This window comes from Chiroxiphia lanceolata, chromosome 2 (genome assembly GCF_009829145.1).
Source record: "Chiroxiphia lanceolata isolate bChiLan1 chromosome 2, bChiLan1.pri, whole genome shotgun sequence".
NCBI classification, from domain to species: Eukaryota; Metazoa; Chordata; class Aves; order Passeriformes; family Pipridae; genus Chiroxiphia; species Chiroxiphia lanceolata.
The window spans coordinates 5,841,587-5,857,230 of NC_045638.1; the positions used below are offsets into that span (position 1 = coordinate 5,841,587).

A 15,644-nucleotide genomic window follows, 5' to 3' on the forward strand; every position below is an offset into this window, starting at 1 on the left:
CACAGCTGGGAAATTCTGGTGCATTTTTCTGCCTATAAACAATAAATAATAAGAGCCATGGGAAGAACCCACCTCCTTCAGGAAGTTAAACTAACACCCTGGGCTGTGGATTGGAGTGGTTGAAGTGCAGGCTATGGGAGCAGTGATCCCTGGCAGAAGGCTGGGATGGACAAGAGGGGGCAGTAATGTTTTAGGATGCCACAGCTGAACCTGGTCAAGGATGTTTTTCCATCAGAACTCTGGCTCCACGGAAGGTTATGGACAGGGTTAGGTGTAACTGGTGGGCTGCTGGTGCTCCAGCTCACTCATGATGAGTGAAAAGAGAACTGTGTGGAGTCATAAGGCCACAGATACATTCACCCACTTCATTCTTGCAACTGTCTGTTCCCTGTCTTACAACTGAAGGGTTTGGTTGCAAATTGCAATGGAAAATTAAACACTTTGTTTGCTGCAGAAGTGTAATTTCCATCTTGGAAAGGGAGAGGGTTTGTCTGTCATTTGTCCATCTAGGTCAGTAGTCTGGTTTATAGTGGATGTCTTACAAAAGGATTTACAGTCAACACAGTGACTGGTATTTGCTCTGTCATTTCCATGTCATTAATAATTCCACTTGTCAGTCTACTCACAGCCATGGCAAGAAGGTTCACAGTTCAGTTATGGATTATGAAGGAGGAAAAAACATTCCTGATTGTTCATTGTATACCCATCATAGCTTACTGATATGCTTTCTGTTTTTCCTTCTGTGACTGAAGACTTCCTTTTCTGAAAGCACTTTCAAGTCAATCATTTCCAATTATCCTTAGGGAAGCAATTAGTTTTTAGAGGCCCTCCTCAAAATGTGATGGTCACAGGAGTAGGATGGTGGCAGGAAGAAATTTCTCGAAGCCATTCTATTAATGATGGATGATTCCATAAGACACTGAGAGAAGTATGCCATGAAACCAGTTTTACTGTCTAGAGAGAAAGGTAATTTGTGATTAAAAATACATTATCAAGCTTTTCATTTTTTCCCCTTTTCTTATTTTCCTGACATTCCTCCATCAACATCAGGGTATTATATGGAAGGTGGTCTTTAGAGAGTAGAACAAGCTGTGGGTCAAGTAAATACTCAGAAGATTCAAAGATACTGATAATTCCTGTGGGTAGGAATAAAGCTGATCAGAAAATGCTTTCAGAAATTTTAATAAATTATTTAAGAGAAAGAGAAAGGAAAGAAGGGGTGGGGAAGATAAAAAGGAATGAAATGTTCTCCTTTTGAGATGATGCCGAAGACAGAGTTATATGTGTGCACTTTTGAGTCTTGTATGTCTTAAATGTTGGAGCACTGAGAATGTTTTCAAAGCTGTGGTATCAGAGTAGCTAATGGAAACATGGAGGTTATGTTGAATTCAATGCAAAGTACTGTGCAAGAGAGAAAATGTGTTAAAGTGCATGAACATTTATATTTAATTGGGGGACTTTTTTGAAATGGAAAAAATGTGTGTACCTAAATGTGACTCTGTCCTCCCTGTACTGCCTAAATCTGTTTGTTCCATCTTAGGAGACATTAGAAAAGCAATTTGATACAACTTGCAGTGTCCAGTTCATGGATATATATATATATATATATATCTATGGAGATAGATATACATATGCACACACACATTTTATGCTCTCTCTCTATATATACCGTATATATAAAATATATATATATATACTATGAGATTCTTAATTGGAAGAGCTTCTCTCTCATTCTTTAGGGCTCAAGTACCTCTTGTGCAGGCACCAGTACAATAAACAGCACCAGACTAAAAATTTCTCTGAGATTCTGTTCTCTTGCATAAAACACTGCTGTGCTTCAGTATCAAACCAGAAGTTGTTCTCCTACCAGTTGCACTCTTTCATTCTGGGGACTTTGACCTCAGTTTTACCAGTTTTAGTAAAATGTCTGCATGAGAGACGTTGTACACAGGCAGAGAAAAGGCAAAGATCCCTTTGATAGCCCATGAAGGCAGAGTTCAAGAACTGTTTCCAGACAACGGAATGTGGTTATTCCAAGGAGCAATTTGGCATATGTTTCATCAGTTTTACGGATTTCTTCCTTGTGGGATATTGGGAAGCAGGGTGAGATACTGTTCATGACTGTCTGAGCTTTTCTCGTGCCCACTTTTTATTACCATACTTACATGTGAGGATTTTAATGTAGACAAAGTGGCTAACATTATTTTAAATTAGGCAATATTTGTTTGCCTTTTATATATGCAGGTATATTACGGTGACTATTTATACTTTACCCTATAAATCAGCTTCCCCCCCCCCCCAGCCCCATAACTCTCAGTATGACCTTCCCCCACCAGCACTGAGAACCAAACCAGCTGCTCTTGGTGACAGTTTTATAGACCCTTCAATGAATGTTTAGATGGGACAGCTACAAAAAAATGGTTGGAGCTAAAGAAAGCAGGTAATGTGTCATAACGGGGCCTCCTTAAGCTTGTAGGTTTATTGTAATCAAAAACTTCTCCCAGAGCTTTGCTGTTCTGAAAGGTTCAAGGCTAAACTTACTCCTGGCCGGGTGATACCTGTTTGTTCTGATATCAGGAGCCTTTTTTGTCTGAAGTGGTTTATCTCCCTTCCTAGTGGTTGTCTTCGCTGCCTTACAAGGAGCAACTGCATTCCCTGTAAATGCCCCTCCATCCCTCTCTCCCTGTGTGTGGTGTCAGTGCTGGAAATCCTCCTTCAGCCTGCTGTGTTTCTAATGCCTCCTTTTTGAATTGGGCAGCCTCTCTTATGCAGCATTCCAGATGAGATTTTAGCAGCACTTTTCTGTGCTTCCTCTCTCCCTTGGACACATTTCTCTGGATACATCCCAGGATTGCACGTGTGGTTTTTTGCAGCTGCATCTCAGTGGTGACTCACAGACATTTTGTGCTGAAATGGGCTGGTGCATCCAGGCCCTTCTCCAGACACTAATCACCCTCCAGTGTCTGGCTGGGGCAAGTTTATTTTATATATGTGATTGTGCATTGTATATTAGTGACTTTCATCCTAATCCTGTGGCTCCAGACTTTGTGACCATGGTACCTGTTTTATTAATAACTCAATATACCTTCTTGTTCAAATTGCTTCCCAACTTTGTCATCATCTGCCACAATTGCTTTTTTTGTATGCCAGCTGTTAATCAGTTAAAAATGAACCAGAAGGCTGATTGTTGGGTTTTGTGTTTCCATTAGTAACCTCCAAGGTGTCTGCAGCTTTTTTCTTCCCATGCTGCCTGTCACCATCTCTTTTGGGCAGGATCTTTGCTGTCACAGTTCCTCTACGGGTCTCCAAGTTTACATGTGTAATCTTATGCCACGTGGAAAAGTATTAAATAGTGGTTTTTGAATATCCAGGTAGCTGAGACTTACTTATATTTATTTTGAGTAAACTCCCTGCATCAAACCTGTTGTGTCCTGATCTCTTTGTAGCTTCACATCCCAATGCTTCTTTGTCAGTCTTTGCTGAAATCTTCAGTGCTGTTGGTGAGTTCTGTAGCCTTTCTTGTGTGTGTCAAGTCAATTTAGTTCAAAAAAGTACTGGCACTGAAGTCTTTAAATGAATCTGATTATTCTGCATTTATAGAGTTCTAAATATAGTTGGCTTTTAATTGAGTGTTGAACACTTGCATGTGTTGGCTTTACTGGACAATTTTGAAGACAAGAAGTTGGGAGAAGTCATGTCTGTTTTTCAAATGCTTCCCATGTCATCTGATTTCCTTCTCTTTAATGGCAGTGGGGGAAGATGATACCCTTTGTTCCAAAAACCAGCAAATGTGTTTAGACATTAAACTGGCTTTGGGCAATGTGCCAGCCCAGGTGGACTGGTAGCCAGCTGTGCCATTAACTGGCTACAGACCTAAAGCTGAGCCAGGTGGGCAGGAGCAACCAGGGCTAACCAGTATTTCCTCATATGGTTTGTTTTCAACAACGTTTTTACACAAATTTGTCTGAAATAGGTTGGAGTTGAGCAGTTTTCCAGTGGCTTGATATCCATGGTCAATATGTACAGTATGAACCTACAGATCTGGTCCTTATTTCTGTTCCTCTGATAACAGTGTCACAGAAATCTATAAATGACTGGATGAGTCAGTGCTGGTTCCATCCCATGGCAGGTACCTGCTGGGCATCCCAGTAAGGCATTTGTGTTTTCCTACAGACTTTACATCCTGGTTAAAATAAGTCATAAATGAAGCAATTTGTGTGAGGGGACCACTGTTTGTTCTAATGATTTTCTAAAGGAGCTGGTGGGTTGTTTCTACAACTTTTTGTTAGCTTTTGTGATACATGAACTTGTTGGGCTGATGTTTGAAGAATCTTTTCAATGAGTCTTTTTATTTTATAAAGAAAAATAGGTTTGCAGTCTGGTAAATCTGAGGTTGGGGGGGGGGTTTCCTCTTTAAGTCTGAAGATTTCTGCACGAAATTTTCATGGTGTAAGGCTTGTGAAATTAGATAACACACTTTAAACGAGCCACCTCTGGGTAAAGTACATCTCTAATTACTGAGACTAAATTATGTGGAAAGTGAGCTTGTGTCTGAAGTAAATCTCCAGTTCAGTAATCTAAAATTAAATAATGATTAGCTTAATTGCTTCAGGATCATAAAAAACACTCTTAATAAAATACAGGGATTAAGTGTGTGTTTGGAGGGCAGATAATTGCTTCTGCTTCATTTTCAGTAACTTCTCTCAAGACAGGATTTGTGTGTAAAAGAAATACCTTTTGTTATGCTGATTAGTAAAGATGGGGAAAAGTAGGCTAGTTCTTGTGTATGCAAGCCCTTGCTCCGTTCTGAATAGAAGCTGCAATTTCACTACTTAATGTAAATTGAGAACACTTGCTTTTAATTTCATAGATATGAGCCAGTTAGACCCCCTGAAAGCAATAGTAGTTGGTACCTGTGGAGAGCTGAGTGTGGTATTATACATGGGAAGAAGGATCTCATAGGGTTGGGGTTTTTTTCTGTAGAGAAAAAGAGAAAGACACATAATTTTAGTAAGAAATGTTTGAGTTAAAGAATTCATTACCTGGGTTTGCAGCTGGGTGTTGTTTGCATTGTGTTTTGCTTCTGAACAAAATATTTTTACCTTCATTCATTGAAAAATGTCTTTTTTGCTTATAGGCAAATGAGAAAGCAAATCTCTTGAAACATAAGCAGTGGTACTTCCCTGGAGGGAGGAGATGGGGATTCTCCTGTTGCTCTGAGTGTTGCCAGGTGCCAGAAGTGGTCCCCGGTGGTGGTAAGAAAGAAAATCTTCCCCCATGTTTCTGTGTTTGCGTTCTGTCTGTAGCAATAATGTTTTGGAAAAAAACCCCACATGTGCAAATCCTGTTCTTTTCATAGAGCTGCATGAGCTGCTGGGAGAGGCGTCAGAAGTCTCCCACTCTGAGAATTTTAATTTAGGAATGAAATCAGCGCTTAAGCTTGTTGCTTCTGCTGTCTCATGTATGTTGTATGTGTTGGTAATCATTGCAGCAGACACTTAACCACAAATAAGCCTCCAGGGGACTAGAAATACTTATCTATCTCCTCCTTCCTTAAATGGAGAACTGTGCCTTTACAGTGCTCCTTTATGGAGTGCGTAGAATGTTGACTCTGGGGTTGTCTTAGGCTGCCTTTAATCCAAACATCTTTAAATTTTGTCCACTAACTGGGTATGAAAATATTAAGTACGTCAGCAAACTTCCTCCTTTTTGCCTTTTTTTTTTTTTCCTAGTCTGTTCTACAAGCAGTGACAGGGAAAGTGGAAGGCTGCTGAGACCCCACTGACACAGTGGTAGGGCAGTTGTGTTTTTTTTTTTTCAGGATGGAATCCTAAAACCAATCCTAGGTTAGTGTCAGAGATTGACATTTTGATGACAATCTCTGATACCCTGCCCCTACATGGACTATTAGTATCTTTTTTATGGCTTTTTTTAGGTAATTTAATCTTGGTGATTTTGCAAAGACCCAGATTGTTGCTTCAGTATTCTATAACCTTTCAAGGTCTATTGTAGGACAAGCAGTCCCCCAAGAAATGTTGATTTCTGTGAGATGTTTCTCAAAGCTCTGATTCATGGGGCAGCATGTACTGGATCAGCCACAGTCTGTGTTTAGGGCATGTATTCTGTGCAAAATTACATCCCTTTCAAATTTTGTGCTATAGAGGAAGTTAAAGCATTGATCCCAGGTCATTAAGTGGGCTAATAGCCACTTTTTGCAAACCCCAAATATCGAAATTTTACCCCCAAAAAATAGTTATTGTAGCTGAGTCTGGTAATGCTGACTGCCTGCAGCTTTGGTGTGTGAAGAGAGACCTAATAGGTTGATTGATTAAAGTAGCCTTGTTGCAGTGTCTTGGTGACCAGCTGCTTTCAAAACTGGTTGTGTAAAGTATTTTTGCCTGGGCTCTTTGACACTGGCATAATAGCAATGCCCCAGAAATGCATGAAAAATACCCTTTTTTTGTGTTTGCTGTTTTGTAGGATATTTTTCAACTTACATAGCTACAATGTTTTGCTTTTCTTCTTTGTCTGTTAAGGCTTGAAAAGGCCATCAGTGTGTTACTGAGAAGCTAAAATATGCTTGGGGGGCAGGATTTTGAATTGTGACAGCTCTTGAATTTTTCAAGCCGTGCTTCTGTTTTGGAGAAAAGAGAATTTGGGCTTCTCATCCTCAGCCCTGCAGGCTGCCAGGCCTGTTGCCTGTGCCCTTGTGTAGCACGTGTGTGGGTGTCTAATCTTGGGTCTCTGGAACTTACAAGGAGGAATGAACTGGAAATAAAATGTTCTGAGGGAAGGGGATGGCCATGCTGGAAGCTGCATGGGTTGAATAATGCCATGAGTAATTCCTTCAGCCTTCACATTGTTCAGGGGACGGCCACCGAGTTGATTAGAAGGATGGAGCACTTCTCCTGTGAGGAAAGGCTGAGAGAATTGGGTTTGTTCACCCTGGAGAAGACCGAGGGGTGACCTAATTGCAGCCTTCTAGTACCTGAAGGGAATCTACAAGAGAGATGGAAAGAGGCTGTTTACAAGAGTGTGGAGCAACAGGACAAGGGGGAATGACTTCAAACTGACAGAGAGGAGGTTTAGGTTGGATATTAGGAAGAAATTCTTCCCTGTGAGGGTGGTGAGGCCCTGGAACAGGTTGCCCAGAGAAGCTGTGGATGCCCATCCCTGGAAGTGTCCAAGGCCAGGTTGGATGGGGCTCTGTGCAACTTCATCCAGTGGAAGGTGTCCCTGCCCATGGCAGGGCATTGGAATGAGAGGATCTTTTAAGGTCCCTTCCCACCCAGGCCATTCTGTCATTCTAGGATTCTATTAATCCTGAGCAGATTGGTAGATTGTAATGTAGATTATGGAAATTGTACCGAGCTTTTCAGCATCCCTGTGAATGCTACTGCTGGGGAACAAATCCCCACCTCATGAACTAAAGCACAACAGGTACCAACAGGCACACAGACAAGGTGGTGAGGGACTGAATTATAGGGAGACTAAATTAGGATAGAATGTCTTCTAAGAGACACTCCTTCCTGTTGGGGTTTATGCATAGGTAGAGGCCCTGTAGGTGTCATCTGCTGCTGTTGTACTTATTGTGTGTCTTCATGGAGGGATTTCTCTTTCTCAAACTGTAACAACTGATGGAAGATTCAATTTTCGCATAAGCTTAGGTGGGGTCCACAAAGAGGGGGGAAAAAACCCATTCTTTGCAAAGAGCTTGTGGACATAAAGATTGATCAGGCTAGACCTGAAAGCAGCTCACAAAAAGCAGTCATGGCAGTCACAGTTTCAAGAGTTTCTGTAGTTCAGAAAAGGAGAAATGTAAAGTACATTGGAAAACCAGTTACGTTCTCTGCTTTCATATTTAATTTATCAATGTAGAAGCTGTGGTAACAGGCTGTTTCAAACCCAGTAAGACAGAGGCCCCTTCACTGGCAGAGTCATGTTCTGAAAAGCTGCTACCAGAGGTGCCATCCTTGCTGTTAGTCTGACGTGATCTAATTTTTAAGTTCAGAGTCAGTTTTGCACAACATGCAGAAGTAATGTTCTCTCCTATCTGTTTTTAACAGATAATTAGTCACTGATAAGTCACTGAGTCAGAACACTATGAAAATAACCAAGGACTAATTTTCCCTGGTAGTCTACAAACACTCCAGGTCTGGGTGTGTTAGGTGTGTTGTAGCATGGGAACATTCTTCTGCAAGGTGGGAAGTGTTGCTCTGAACTCTTTCAGGACAGGGCAAATATTGTTTCCATGTCCTTCACTTCAGTATGTCTCCTCTAGCTACTGAACCCACGTATAAGAGGTGGGGATCAAAATATCACCTCAGCTCTCCTTGTAACTTTTATTTGGAAGAAGTGAGCATGACAGTGGTGTTTTCTGAAGCACTCAGTCCTCCTGCTCTCCAAAAACTGCACCCCACCTAGCTTTGCTCCCCAGAAATCTTAGGAAAAGGGCATCCTTGTTGGACAGTGCTGGGTACATTTATGCCTGGGACCCATCACTGTTCAGCCCTGCCAGGGTGGTCACAGCTCTGGGCCAATAGAAGATCCACTTCTAGCTGGGGGAATCAGCTGTTGGAAATCAAGGACCTATAAACTTGATCTCCTAGGGATGCTTATTTTGAGAAGAAGAAAATAATCCAAACTGAAAGTGCTTTATAAGAAGCTGTAATGGCATTTACCCTTACTCTTTTATAATTGTTTTGAAAATGTCACTGCTACCATTGGAGCAATTGTTTTCACATGTGTAAGTTGTGAAGGGCACACATTCAGGACCTTTGGCAGTACTTTCCAAAGCCAGCAGCAAGTATAGATGGGAATACAAATACTGTCACAGGATGTGTTTCCAGATAATATTATTATGACTTAACAGCAAGGCCAGTTTTTTGAGCTTTTATCTCATTCAGGAAGAAATCGTCTGGGTAATTTGGATCTCTATTGCAAGATGGGAGCAAAAGATCTCAGCATCTCCTTGTGCAGTTCTTTTCCCTGTAGTGAAGGTATAGCAATGCCACTTGTTACTGTTCTGTGTGCCCTGGAAGGAAAACATCTTCACTGCTTATGGCTGGGGGCCAGTGCAGTGCTGGGACATTTGGTAACATAAATTCACAGCTCAGCTGCAGGCGCTGTTTGTTAAGGCTGTTCATCCCCTTGTGCCCACTGCTACCAATTTCTCAGCTTTACCAGGTTAACTGAGTCAACTCTCCCCTAATGTCTATGGAAATTATCTATTTGATAAAGATTTCTAAATTAAAATTGAAAAAAAACCCCCTACAAACCCAAACCTAAAAAAAAAAAAAAAAAAACCACCAGAAAAATCCTCAGCAAACAGCCCAAACCTAACAGTTTATCTTAAGATATATCTTGTTGGTACAGATCTGAGATGAGTAATAACTGTAAAAGCAGTTATACAAGCAAACCTTGAGGACATGCTGACCTTAACCATGACTTAAGAGTGAGCCTCTAGTAGTGCCTGGGAGTAGAAACTTGTGAGCAGTCAGTCAAACCAGGTTTAGGATAAGCTCCCAGTTGCCTGGAATAAATGAACTTACAGAAAAAAATACTTCTTATTAATGCAGTGAAGTTTCAATTATTCCAGTTATTTCAAAATCTGGTTTATTATAGTAAAGGCAAAAGGAATTTAAATAGAATGAATAAAAATAAGTAGTTCATGTTCAATGGGCTTAAAAAGTGAACATCATAGTCTGCAGACTCAAGAAGCAATTATACATTGCTGAGTAAATAGAATGAAGGTTCATGTTTTATGTCTTGATTGGAGAAATATTGATTCTTTTAGATTAGTTCTGGTAATTAGACCAGGATGCTTGTTTGTTTATTTTAAGTGAAGCTAGGCTGGTTTGCTAGACTCATTGTCTGTTAATGTGTCCTATATTAACATATTGCATTGAACTCCAGGCAGTTTTTAATCTCCTTGAATATCTGAGTTTTTGGCATATAATTGCAGACGAGCTGAGGGTTATTCTGGCAGATAAAAATGAATCAGAAGAGCATAAATACTGCTTCTCAAACCACTACTCAGCCTGACTGAGGAGCTTTTGAAGAGCAGTGCCAAGCTAGCAGTGGTGATGTCCATAAATCGAGTTTGGCACATAAGCTCTTTTGAATGTGAGGCTTTGGTACAATTAACACCTCTTTTTACTAATTAGCTTCTAATTCTACAAATGATGGGGAGCAATTTTTGACTTGGCAGTCATACTGTTCTGAAATTGCTGCACGCTCCAAGAGAAGTGGGTGCTCACTTTAAGCTAGTAGTCTCCCATTTTACATTCCTTTCAGTGCTTCATAACTGTGCCAGGTTAACAGATAACAACCTCTGCTCCCGTGATTCTCGTGTGTCTCTGGCAGAAGTGGGAGCGATACAGTGGAACGTATGAAAATATAGAAATTTCCATGCAGGCAGCTCGGGTTATGATCAGTGAGAAATCTCCTGTGGCCAGATTAGTATCAGTATTTGTAGGACTGAAAAAGTACTCACAGTGTCAGGATTTTTTTAATGTCCTTTTGTCTAGATCTGTCAGAGCCAGTTTACACGAGATGATAAAAAGAGCGGGGAGCATCTGTGAAGTCTCCCATGCTTTCACCATCAGTTGAGGAACAGCCCTCATGCAGTGTAGCTGCCTGAATGTTGCTGGTGCAAGGCAGGCATGGATTTCTAGTGGGCCAGTCATTTCCAGGATCCCTGCAGCCTTCAGGAAAAGGATATTTAGGTCACCTCCCTCTCAAACATTGCGTTAAAAGACCGCTGTTCAGAAGGAGCTGAACAAGCAAAAATGCATCGTGACAATGCTGACCAGTCCTGGATTTGTGACCTTTGTTGGCAGAATCTTTCAAAGACTGTGTGTTACCATGGGAAGGTCCCCTCTGCCAAATCTAGAATGGTTTGAATCAACTATGTGTGCTAATAGAGGCCTTGTCAGCAACAGGACACCAAGCCACCAAGAGATGGAAGGTCTTAAGAAATGGGGAGAGCTGTAGATGTTTCTCTTCAGGTCTTTCTCTGACAAGGATTTTAAGAGAGATGGGCTGTTTGCAAAGTGGCTGCTGTTTAGTTTCCTAGATGAATCGCCAACAGCCTGAAATTTAACTTAGAAGTGAGAAGGCAGTACATTGTTAATGTTTTTGAAGGGATGGAATACTGTATTCAGGTGTCTTGGTTGTAATTGATAACGATTTCACCACATTCAAATGTTCACATTGATGTCCATGCAGTTCAGCTTTTGTGTTCAAAATTGGTCTTCAGATTTTCATACGAGAAAGATTTTTTTCTTTCAGTGGTTGTTTGGGAGTTTGAGGCATTTTTTTTCTTGTTCAGGGCAGGGAGTGTTACACTGAAAAGGTTGTGCAGTGTGTGGCTGCTGCCAGTATTCAGACCACAAGGGGCTGGTGTGATCTTATCAGAAAACACAGAGCAATAAAACTTTGTCTGGCATGTATTTGTTTTTGCTATCAGTCTGCTTGATAAGTATGGCCTGTCTTTTTTAGAAAGATACCTGCTTTTGTATATATGTAAAAAGAGATCTAACCACAGGGGCAGATATGGATTCAGACTGATAACAGCCTTGTGAAATATTTGTCAGTGAAATCATCCAAAAGAAGAATAGATGCTGTATTGAGAAAGAAACACACTGCTGATTGCAGCTGTGGTGACAGCAAAGAGAATAAAGGCTGGATCCCATACAAGGAGAAAGGGGGTTAGTTACCCAGCAGAACACCTACATCTGCTGTTAGTATTTTCACTTCTCTGTCTCCCCTGTGATATGAAGACTTTCCAAATCCAGATACTTCAAAACGGTGACTTTTTAATTCCCTCCCTCTCCACGTGGCTCTGTCTCCTTCCAGGGTCAAACCCTGGAAAAGTTGCTGGTGAAAGCATAGTCGTCCTATACAGAAATGTATAGATGAGGTATATGTGACATATAAGGTGATGTGACAAATGTCAGCCTGGTGACAGGAGGCTGGTTGGTCTTTCCCACTCGTCAGAGATCCATCAAGACATGGGACTTGTAAAGTTAGAATTGAGTGGCACATATTCTGCCTTTCTCCACTGCTGGTGAGCAGTTTGAAGCTTGGAGATACATCTGTAGGGTGAAATAATGCAAAATGCTCTTCTGGCAATTTTTTTAGGTTTAGTATAGGAGAGCAGTGGCAGGGGAAAACTTTCCTGTCGTCTCTCCTTGGTTTTGCGGTTATGATTTCTACAGCATGTGGATAGCTCTGGTGTCATCTAAGCCTCCACTTCAGTGTGTTTTTCTTTTACTTATTTAATAATCATAAAAATAATAAATAGTTGTATTTAAGGTTTTCCATCCTGGCAGTGCAGATTCTGGCAGCAAATGCTGGAGCAGAAGCATGAGGTGTAAGCACGTGAGGCCAATGCGTTACCGTGGATGTAATCACAGAGCAAATCATCTTGCTGCTCTTCTGCAGAAGGTAGTGTTTTATACCTGAAATTTAAAGCAGCTCAGCACTTCTTGAAAGACAGACTTTCCATTTCTTCCCAATTAGTATTCAGTTCTTCAAAGGAAAGCTTTGAACTTGGGTATGGGCTCACAGGCATGAATGCGATGTTTGCAGAGACTTCGTGTAGCAGCAGTCAGAGGCTTCTCCTTGTTCAGCCACAGCACATTTGCATGCAGACAGATGTCTCCTGGCTGGCTCTCTCTGTGTCTTTTGTTTGAGGCTTGAGTTTTTTTCTGCATAATTTTCTGTCCAGAAAGCAAAATATATCATTCTTCTTATACCTCTCATCTCAGATGATTCGCAGGTGAGACATTTTGTTTATCCTTTATTTTGCATCCCTGTTTTTAACAAGTAAGGGACCTGTGTAATTTTCCAGATTCACCCAATCTCTCTAGGAGTTGGGCCCCTGGGTGTCACAGCTGGGTGTGTAGATGCACTTACAGTCCTGAAGTTTTGTTTGTAGTTTATTTTTATCTGAATATAAAGGATGAATTCCCATTTGTCTTGAAAATTCAATCACTTGGAGTGAAGAGGAGCATTTTGTGTAGTCTTAGAGCTGAGTAGACACTACTGAGATTTTTCTTAATCATCAGAGACTAAGATTGGCAACATTTTGTAATTACATAACATTGATCTATTTTATACATTGCAAGAGGCCTATTACTCAAATAATTTTGTACTAATAGGGCTTCTGTTAGATAACTCCTTTTCTGTTTGTTATGTAAGGGCTGGTATTATAGAATCACTTTTTGAATACCAGCACTATAATTTTAGAGTTGCTTTTACAATAGAAATACCAAATAAGCCTTGGTCCAAATACAGGCAATTATCACAATATCTTAATTAATATTTTTTCCCAAATAAGACCTCTTGATAATTGCTACTTTTGTTTTTGTTTTCATTTACAAAATCCTGAGGCTGTCCTGTGCCCAGTCATAATCCATTATGTGCATTTTCTGTAATGAATGTTGTGCATTGGAAAAGTATTGATCAGCAGTCCTGGAAACTGGTGGTTGAGCTTCACCTACAAAAACATTGCAAGTGCCAATTTAGTGACTCTGCATGTCTGAAACCCTCCTGTCATCTTTGAACTATGTGTGAGGTTGTCTCTTGGGCTTTGGGCTTTATTTTAATGTAATTTAATACAGTCATTTCTGCAATTGAGAACAGAAACAGTGTGAGCAATCTCAAAATGAGATTGGGGAACACAATCAATAAAAATTCCTTTGGAGCCCACAGAAACTGGTTATTCTTATTTCCAAGGAATTTAGTTGCAAGCTATCTCCTTCACTGACAAAGATGTAGGCAGAAGTAAGTCTTTTATCTGTATAGTCACTTGAGAAATGTGGTTGAGTTGTAGATGAGGTTGAAAAAAGGTTTTACAATAGACCTGGACTTCGTACAGGATATAAGAGGGGCAGGAGACCTATTGACTTGGTACATAGAGAGCACTCAAAATTTTCTTTTATTTCACTAATGCTGTGATGCTTCTGTCCTTGTTGAGAAGCTGGATTCCACTGGAACCTATTCACCACACTTTATGAAGTATGTTGTATTTATTGTGTGTGCTTTTAAACTGAGAGGTACATTCTTCTTCCACTTAGCTCTGCTGAACTGGATAAAAGCTCCTATTTGGCTGTAACTTTAAAATTCATGGCCTGCAAAATTTCCTTTTTTGGGCAAGTAGTTCCAAGTATGTCTGTTTCTTTGATTATAAAATTTTCCTGCTTATTGTGTCCTAAGTGGTTTTTTGTCCTGCCTCTTTCAACTTTATTGAAAACTCAAAAAAATCTCTGTGACTCCACTTCCAGGACAGCCAGGGGTTTAAGAAGGGCTAACAACATGCCTTGGCTTTCTTTAGTGCTGCTGCTTAAGTTTGGTCAGAAAATGAGAGTGTCAGGGGCTGTGGCTACCACTTTAATTTTTCTTTGGCATTTAAGCTAGATTTTGGTTGGATTTTTGTTTCTTCCCATCTCTTCAGAGGCCTAACTCTGACCAGGTGAGTTATGGCAGTTAAAACTGTGTCTTCATGGAGGGCTATGTTGGTGTAATGGTAGGTGAATGGGAATCACTCTTTAGTCCAACTCTTCTCCCTATGTGGATGTGGCCTCAAGTCTCTCTTTATCTGGACTGTCCAGGTTATGGTGCAGAACAGCCAGAAGGGCCCTAATCACACCAGCAGCACCGTGTTCCTGCTGCCTGTGTGGGGTGTAACTGCTGCCACCTTGTTTCTTTCCTCCCTGGGCTCTGATATCTCCTTTTTGTTTTCCAGGCTGCTGGACTGTGCCTGCTGTGGCTCAGGCCTTCCAAAAGCCCTGCTTTTGGAGAGAGAAAACACCGTTCTCTTCAGATGGGTGGAGCTCTCCTCCGAGATCTGTAGAGAAAGGGGAAGGGCAGTGGAATCCCAAGTCCTCCTCAGCTGGCTGCAGAGTCCCTTTCTTTAGTCTGTGCAGTTCAAAGATGTCTCTTCATCGTGCTGTGAAGTCCTGCCACCCTGCCAGGGCTGCACTCTGGGTGCAAACCAAACCTTTTCTCTGCACTGATGTTCTCACAAGCCTTCTATTCACTCTTCGTGGAGAAGAGAAAGGCTTCGGTGTGGTGGGAAGTTCCTTTTTGCTAAAATCCAGATTTTTGTTGAAGTCTTTTGTCAGCTCTCTAAAACAAAACAAAAAACCCAAACAAACCCACAAAAAAAAAAATGTGTCAAGTGACAGCGCTGAGCACACGTACATCACCACGCCAGCGAATCCAGTCCATTGTAGCCTGGTAATTTGCTGTAAGAAGCTTATTGGATTAGAGCAAAAGCCTGGTTTGTCAGCAACACCACCTGACTGTAATATTTATTGCAAAGTATTACCTATTTTAAATATTAGTCCGCTTCTGCCCCGTTCATACCCTTGTTCTTGAGGTAAGAGGGGCTTTTTAGTTCAGTATTTTACAAAGCCACATAATGGAGAGGTCACCCAGTTTTTTTTCCTGCTGCTGAGCAGGCAGTTTTAGTAGCTGTGAAGCACTTCCAGATTTACCTTGATGTGCTTTTGTCACCATAATCCCTCCTCCATGTCAAGACTGATTTGCTTTCCCAGCCAAGACTCGCATCGTCCGTTTTTGCCGTTCCATTTCTCCTCCTTTTTTTTTTTTTTTTTTTGTTTCTTTTATTAATA

The 15,644-nt window shown here is 41.0% G+C and overlaps 1 protein-coding gene across 6 annotated transcripts in view; it reads left to right on the top strand.

The window, feature by feature from the left end:
• The window catches only part of AGPAT3 (1-acylglycerol-3-phosphate O-acyltransferase 3), an 89,745-nt gene that overhangs the window by 33,576 nt on the left and 40,525 nt on the right, over positions 1 to 15,644 (top strand). For 3 of the 6 annotated variants that reach the window (XM_032678383.1, XM_032678381.1, XM_032678382.1), the window contains exon 2: positions 5,138 to 5,255. The exons of the other annotated variants lie outside the window; for them this stretch is intronic. The gene's annotated coding sequence lies outside the window, so the exon portion shown is untranslated. The remainder of the gene's footprint in view (positions 1 to 5,137; positions 5,256 to 15,644) is intronic. 6 annotated transcript variants of the gene reach the window in all.